General features: G+C 33.6%; 1 long non-coding RNA gene across 1 annotated transcript; it reads right to left on the bottom strand.

Moving 5' to 3' along the window:
* Window positions 1-6,342: 6,342 nt before the first annotated feature.
* On the bottom strand, window positions 6,343-8,216 carry LOC142605491 (uncharacterized). The gene is made up of 3 exons (XR_012839068.1): window positions 7,351-8,216; window positions 6,959-7,033; window positions 6,343-6,517 (listed from the first exon to the last, which is right to left on the bottom strand). It is a non-coding gene; the product is annotated as an uncharacterized LOC142605491 (long non-coding RNA).
* Between the last annotated feature and the right edge of the window lie 282 nt (window positions 8,217-8,498).

Raw genomic sequence — 8,498 nt, 5'->3', positions numbered from 1 at the left:
TTAAAGCCGTGGTTTGAAGGTATAATTACATGTCTTAAGGGTTTAAAACAATTTTAGTTTGAATTTTCATTTAAAAAGTTATGGTCAATTTTGTCTTCATGGGGAAATTTGCAATTTAAACAACACTGCAAATTGAGGGTATTTTGGTTGTATATTTGCATCTAGAATTTTCTTAGAGATCCTAAGTATCTTGGGCTTTCTTTACTTTTAATTCCAAATTAGTCTTTTATAGGTTATTATCTCATTAGTTTTTTAGATTAACGAGTACTAATAGGCATTCACAAATTGATCATTTTAAGAAAGTTTTAATACCACTCTTTATGGAATGTATAAAAAGTTTTTAAAAAAAATCATTTTTTTTCTCATAAAAAGTTTCTAAAATCTTTTTTCTAAACCAATACCCTTAAGGTATTCGTTAACTTTTCCTTAGTTTATTAATCAAACTTGGAGCCCTAAAAATGTATAGTCGAAGCTAGAATTTATCTCTTTTACTTCTTACTTATAATCTTATCTCAAAACTGGACCAGACTGGACCAGATCGAGAGGTCGGACCGTGAAAACCGAGAACCGAGATATAAACCGATTTTTAAGCATAAAAAACCGTATTTTTAGTTAATTCCGTAAACCCCTAAAACCGGGGTTGGACCGCATGAACCGATGTCAAGAACCATGCAGTCCAACCCCTTAGCAATTTTGTTTTTTTTTTTTTTATAAAAACAACTTAACACAATTTTATTCTACTTAATTAAATTATCCATCTCTTACAAGAAATAGAAAAAATATATAATTAAAATCCTTCAAAGATATTCAACTTTACTTCAAAAATTAATTATAAGTTTTAATGTTTTCATGATTATTATTTTATTTTATTAACTTTCTTATTTAATTATTAAATATATGCTTGAAAATCTTTAAATTTCTCTCACATATATAGATATATTAGTCAATTTGGCTTTAATTAATTATTAAATTAATTATGACATTATCACAGTTTGACCTCAGTTTAACCTCGGTTCAACCTCAAAAACCTTGAACCTCTCCCTTTTACGGTTCAATGAACGGTCCGGGTTTCAAAACCTTGGTCAAAACCCTAGAACCCCACATATTTTCTCTAACAAATAACCATGAAAAAAAATAAAAATATAACCTCATACCATAGCCAACTGTCCCAGCTCTGTGCCTTAACCATTTCTTCTACAATTCTAAATGAAAATGGAAATTAAATAGTCATTTTCCATCTTATTTTATTCTGTAAATGAAAATAAACTATTTTATTAATGCAAGTGTCACACGACCCCATGCTCAACTTCGTGTAGCAAGAGCAGAATTCCTGCTTTGTTGAATTATGGTCTACTTAACACAATATACGAGATATAAGAAAAGCAAAATCATACAAGGACGTATATATTTTATGCAATGGCATAAAATAGCCTAGGTAATATTGAACCACATGCTTGTCAAATGACTACAGCAAAGCTGTAGCAATATATTCTGGACCAAGTGCACAATTATATCACAACGTATAAACTTCACAAAGAACTACTCAAAATGCCAATTTTATAGTATGCACTTATAAATTTTAATTGGTAAGTTACACACAACCAGTGGACTCTTTTAAGTCCATGAACTTACCTTCCACCTTTGCTCTCTAACAAGGGAGGAAAGGGACAAGGTGCCGTTGAAGCTAAAATTCATTGGCTCAATTATTTATTTATTTTTTGATAAGAAAATTTTTATTAAAAATAGAACTACTTCATGCAAAGAATCACAAAGAAGTTGCAAAGATACAGAGAGAGAGAAAAAAAAAAAATGTAAAAATAGGAAGGGATTCACTAGACGTGAGACCCCAAGCCCGAGACCAATCAAAAGTGCCTACAAATAAGTCAAGAAGCTGATCCCCCAAGTTCTCCACATCCTCGAAGATGCTACACTCCCCCCAAATGCACCCACATCAAACACAACTGTGCCATATTCCAAATACTAGACGAATACTTCCCCAACTAGGTCCTCCACCTAGTCAGTAAATCACTCTTTCTAGTAAGACCCAAGAAACCTTGAATGATCTAAAAGCAACATTCCACAATTGATGAGCCCCCTGACAGAGGTGATCCATCGTTTCTCCACTACATCGGCACTTACAACACCAATCCACAAGAAGGACAACAACAACAAAAAAAAAAAAAACACCTCTTCTCCTCAAATTTTTACTAGTGAGTATCTTCCCCCTTGCCATCATCCAAAGAAAAAAGGATACCCGCATAGGAACCTTCACACCCTCAAAAAACTAACTATACACCCCAGAAAACCCTCTTCTCCTCAATTTTTCACCAGTGTGTATTCTCACCAATCTATTGGCTCAATTATACACTAACAAAGAAACTAAAGACTTTTGGTATTTGTTAGAAGACAGTGAGCATCAGACAACTTCCAAAAGTTTCAAAGTTCTATCAAAAAGAATATCTCACATGACAGATGAAATTCAGAATCATATCCTCTTGCATGTAGTAATATCAAGCATATAACAATAAACACAGTGATTGACATTAGTTACCATAAGAATTTAGGAAACTACCACCCAAACGAAAGATGGATAACAGCTAATCACCTTTGCCTCTTAAAATATGTGCCACGTCTCAACAAGATTATTTCATTCATATGCAGATGGCAATGAAGAGACGGCAACAAGAACAAGAACAAGCTTTGGCCCAGAGGGGACCATTTATGCTACCTCTTGGGGTATGAAATATTTTTTCCTCTGCCAAATGTATATAAGCATTTTCTAACCAAAAATCTGCCTTAAACTGATGACAAACAATTATGACACAAACTCTCACATGATGATTCCATTACTGCACATCATATCATCTTTTTCTCTACGACTTCTGAAATATTAAATCAAAGGACAAAACTTATATACAGTACCTTAGATTCAATTCCTTAGGTACCCTTTTATAATTCAAATTCAGCCACCTGTCTAATACTTAACAGAGCAAACAGCGTTAAATACCCTTAGTTCTTCTATTTTTTCCCTTTTTTTTTTTCTCAGAAGCGTGAAAACAGTCTCATTCTTTCTTCTTTTTCTCATTCTTTTTCTCTTGGTAAAAATTCTCCTTAACCCACACATGATTGTGGTAATTCTTTAGAATCCAGAACTTCAATATGAAATCACATCTACTTCTCATCTTTGAGATCAAAAGCCACCATGGAATTCCCATATCGGATTAAACAAAACACCTTTCCCATCATTACCAGTAGAATCAAAAGGCAGCACAGGGTAAGAGTCTGAGAGTATGAGTGTTAGATCTGGAAAGAGAATTAAAAAAAAAAATTTCAGAAAAGAGGGGGATAAAGAGAGAAGCGGAGACCAGGCATTTAACAAACTGTTCAACTGACGACAAGATATGCACAAACCAACCCCTCCGTCCATCTAAAATCTTGATTTCTTCAAAAATTTAGAAGTCTGAGAGAGTGTGAGATGCTAGGGAGGTTTTGGTTCTGGGTTTTCTCACTGGCTTTCCATGGTTTTCAGTTTTAACTTTTGAGTAATGCATCAAAGAGAAAAGGAGGAAAAAAAAGAGAGGAAGAGACTGACGTTTGCTCTGTTAAGTATTATGTTGATTCCACACATTGATTTTGTTATTCCAGAAGAGTTTGGCATGGTGGAATTCAAGGTTTTTCTTTTCTCTATGCTCCCTAAGGTGAATTCAGACTGGACGCAAATGTTACTTGTCAGCATGCTAATCCTTCAATGCTTTAGAACTTGAGGTCGAGTTTTCTCTAACTAGAGGAGAATGATGCGGGAGATGCAGGAAAATTATTATTTAATATTATTTATGTTTGCAAGTCAATTGTATTTTTATGTTTTAGGTTCTAGTAGTTTATTAGGCTATTAGTATTTTAGTATTTTAATTTGGAAACAAGGTTATTTTTGTAATAAGGTAATTAGGGTTTTCTAGCCAATTAGAACTAGAGTTTAGCAATCCTTTATAAGCAACTTATTGTACTCCTTGAGGAGTTAGTTGATATTTTGATGAATGAAAAAATAGCCGTTTGGTCTTTTCTTTGGTCTGGCGCTGACTCCAGGTCTACCCTAGGTGCTGACTCCTAGTGGTTTTTCTACTTAGTGCTGACTCCAAGCAACGCCTAGGTGCTGACTCCTAGGTCATATCCATTTATTTTATTGTTGTTTTAGTTTTGTTCTGGTTGTCCTGCATCAAATTGCAGGACAATTATGTTTAAATAAAAAGAACAAAATTAGCAGTCCAAGACATGCCTGGAAAAGGAAGAACAAAGAAAAAACAACAAAAAAGGAAATGAACACAGAAACAAATAAGAAAAGCATAAGTATGACATTCATTGACCCATATATAAGTTTATAACAGAATTTATGCTATACATTTTGTAACCTTTTACATACTTCTTTCAAAATTATTTTCTTTGAATTGCATTTCCCCACAATATCTCTGCAATGCAACCCATTGTGAATGTCGTTTTTTTTTTTTTAAAGACAAAAAAATTGGACTATGTGAATATGGCATTTCAGTGGTTAAAATAATGGAACTCATTCTCCATGATCTTAAGAGTCAATGACTTTCTACGACGAGGAAATCAATTGGCAATAACCTAAGATACCAATTATGATGCAAATTCTCCACGTAATTCCCAGAAAGCCCAGCTCATACCAATCATTCCGGCATGTGATCTACCCACACTAGTAAAAGTCATTACTACATACAAATGAGATATAAGCTTGTCAAAACAGAATGACTAAAAGTCGAAAAAGAAAGCAGGAACAAGGGGACAAGAATTCCAATGGAATTTACAAACCCTCGTTGAGTGTGACTGGAATTTATAATCCTCAAGGAAACCAAATCCTAAGATATGCATACATGTCACAAGTATTAGAAAGAATTAGAACAAGTCAGAAAATATCCTTATAATTCATTTGATTGTAAGAGAGAATTAAAAAAAAAAAAAAAACAAGGGGTAAAAAGAAAGCTTATAGACAAACCAAACTCCACCACTGCTGCCTGGCACCAGGAAAAAAAAATCCGGTGAGAATTTTTCATATGCACCCAGAATTGCAATAGTTGCAATAACAACAAGAAGAACTCTTCCTTTCAAGGTAAATCTTGTCCTTCTTTGGCATTCAAAACAACTATGTTTGAAGCTGGCTGCTTTTATCTTATATGAATGCCCAATGATGATATTGATGACCTTAGGCTCTTTAAAGTAGTAAGAAGTGCAAGTAGACGGCAGTAAGAAAAGGAACCACGACAAAAATACCACGTAGTGATGGGATTAATTAAAACCGAACAAATGAAGCCTGCAAGCACCAATTTTTGTTTACAATGTAAATTTAATTTTTAAACCCATCATTACCAGCCAGCCAACAATAAGGGCTGCTCCTATAGACAAGAACCAAATCACTCTAGAAAGGCCAATTTCACAGAAAAAATGCCTTCATAGAATAGTATAGTATCACATTAGTGGGAACACTATATTAAAAGACCTATAAGCAAAATGTAAAATTTAAGACCCAAAAAAAAAAAAAGAGTTTTCTTATAATTCTGGCCTATACCAATAAGAGGCATGGCCACATTAAGCTATGAATTCACTATTGAGGTTGCCAACACATAATGACCAAAAATAAAATAAGACAGCTAGATAAAGGGAGAAGAAATGCAATAGAAATTTCAAACACTCACTTCGCAAGACTGGGAATTATAATCCTTATCAAAAATGAAAAATAGGAAATTCAGTCACAAACCCATGTGGTAGACAGAATTAAAACAACAAAAATGTATCCTTAAAATTCTTATGCTTGAAGGAGAGAAAAACAAAAGGAAAGAAAAAGAGAGTTTAACGCCAACCATCTTAAGGTCACAAACTTTGTAATTTACCTGCCCCACAAAAATAAGAGGCATTACCATATTCAAATTGAACAAGACAAGACAGAGGTACAAGAATTGCAAGGGAAATTTCAAACCCTCACTAAGTGATTAACAGGGAATAGACTGATGTTAAAGTAGCTTATATGAGCTTGCATCAAGATGATAAGCATGTCATACTACAACTTAGCAAAATATTGGAATGGAGACCACATACTTTACACAATCTATGATATTATTCCGCCAGCTTTCCCCTTTTTAAAACCAAAACTTGAAAATCTGGACCCATACCACAGCAGAAGACTTTGCATAGACTTTAAAATTAGGCTAGAGAGAAACTGAATAATAAACAGGGGATATATAGTAATAGGCCCCAAAAAAAAAACCCACTCCATAGACTGAGGTAGAAGTAGTAATAATTTCTAAATGCTTGTTTGGGAGCTAAACTTGATTTTTTTTTTTTTTGGAATAAGTAAGACTTTATTAAAAATATGAATATCATCCTGCACACAAGAAGTACAATAAGAACATATAACATGTAATGTGGTATATGGGGTTCAAGAATCAAGCAACCTGGAACTCACATATGAAATCATGTTTCCAAGGAGCCCCAAAGCAGAATCTACCTGGATGGAAATTAAAATGAACATCAAAGTGGCGGCTCAAACAAAAAATTAGAAAAAACTTGCATGCTATGTTAGTAAATTTCCCAACAATTAGATCTTTAGGCTGTGTTTATTTCATACTATCAACAAACCAGAGAAAGTTTTTCTATCATCATAACTATAATTCAGTAAGGCACTAATAAATAAAAAAAAAACTATAATTCAGTAAGGCATAACTTACTTATAAAAATAAAAGTACACAAAAAACAAAAAAGAAGAGTCAAGCTGGGTGAAAATTTAAGGTGCTCAAAGAAAAATAAGTTGAAGAAATATACAGGAACTTGAACCCTCAATATATCGAGACAATCAAAGAAGATCGACACTACCAAAGAAGATTGTACAAATAGAACTTAAAACAGCTATATTGACAATACGAAAGAAAATTCCATAAACAAAACTTACAACTGCAGTTACTGAGCTGAACATCGGTATCCCATGCAAGAGACAACTCCATATTACTTGCCAACTACAGTCAAACTACAAAATTTTCTCAAAAAAAATAAGTTAGTTTTAAGTTTTCAGTATGAGGATAACAATATTAATTAGAGCAATACTGAAGACATATATGATTATTAATAGGATTTATAATATTGTGATACATAAAAAGTATTCTTGCAAAAAAGAAAGGAAAAAAAAAAAAAAAGAGTGCAAATCTATGAAAAAAAAAAGTTTCATTGGCAAGAATTGACACTTTGATAAGAAACATGAGACCAATATAAAAGGTTTTGAATCTGAATTTGACAGAAAAAGTTTTTGTTTTTCCATATCAGTAAGAAAGTGTAATAATGAATCACCTGTTCAAGAATAAATTTTATCAATGCTTCAACCCTCAATCCTCTAGGAATGATTCTTCGGAGGGTTGTGAAGATAGGTGCTAGGTTCTGGTGCAAACTGCAAAATGCAAACATACCACCTATGGCAAAGAAGCCTACAATGCCACACCGACACCCACACCCAATCAAAACAACCACAGCCAAACCCACGCCCAAACCCCAATCAAAACACCCATCACTCAGAAATTTGAATCTAAAACCTCCACAAACACATAAGTAGTAATTTGAATCTAAAAGCTCATTACTTTCAAGGACGAAAGCACCGAACAAAGATATATAAAACAAATAGAAACAGCAATGATAATAAACCAAGAAACAACTATACTGATAATGTTCCATTTGGTTGCCGAGAAAACGCAGGAAAATACAATAAACACGAGAATCACAAATTCAAAATACACCTGACCTAATAGTAGGGGAAAAGAATCCTCAAATTTATTTTCTCTATATTAATATTGAATTTTCCAGAGCTTTCAAGGGAACCAAAAGGAGAAGAGAAACTTAGGGTTTAGCACATCCACAATATCAAAACACCATCACCACAGCCACAGCCAAACTAACCCCCAAACCCACCTTTAAACCCCAATACCACCAAACCCAATCGGCTTAGGGCCAAAAAATATATATATATACCGGACCATTGTTGAACTCTCAACTGAGAGAGAGAAATTGATCTTAACTAGGAGAGAGAGAATGAACGATCTTACCGTGGAGAGATAGAACGTGCCGAGTAGAAAGAGAGAAATCGGTGGTGTGTGGCTGGGACCGAAGCGAAGAGAATGTGGAGAGTGAGAGAGAGTGTGAGAGAGCCGTTGGTGGAGAGAGACAGAGAGCCGTTGGGATCTGTGTATTTAAATGATCTGTGGCCCCATAAATTTGGGGTTTTTTACAAAACTGCCACGTTTTGCTAAAAAATGAAAACCCCAATAGTTTTTTTTTTTTTTCCTTTTATTTTATATTCCAAATCCAACGTTTATAAAATAATTCTTCTTCTATTTTTTCTCTAAAAGGTAATAGTATTAAATACAAATAGATTTTTTTGTAAAAGTTTACTATTTAGTCATTTGGATTTTTTTTTTTTGAATAAGCCATTTGGATTTTTTGTTGTT

The sequence above is a fragment of the Castanea sativa genome, chromosome 8 (genome assembly GCF_040712315.1).
Source record: "Castanea sativa cultivar Marrone di Chiusa Pesio chromosome 8, ASM4071231v1".
NCBI classification, from domain to species: domain Eukaryota; kingdom Viridiplantae; phylum Streptophyta; class Magnoliopsida; order Fagales; family Fagaceae; genus Castanea; species Castanea sativa.
The sequence above is the reverse complement of the archived record's forward strand: the minus strand, read 5'-3'. Positions and strand labels throughout refer to the sequence as shown.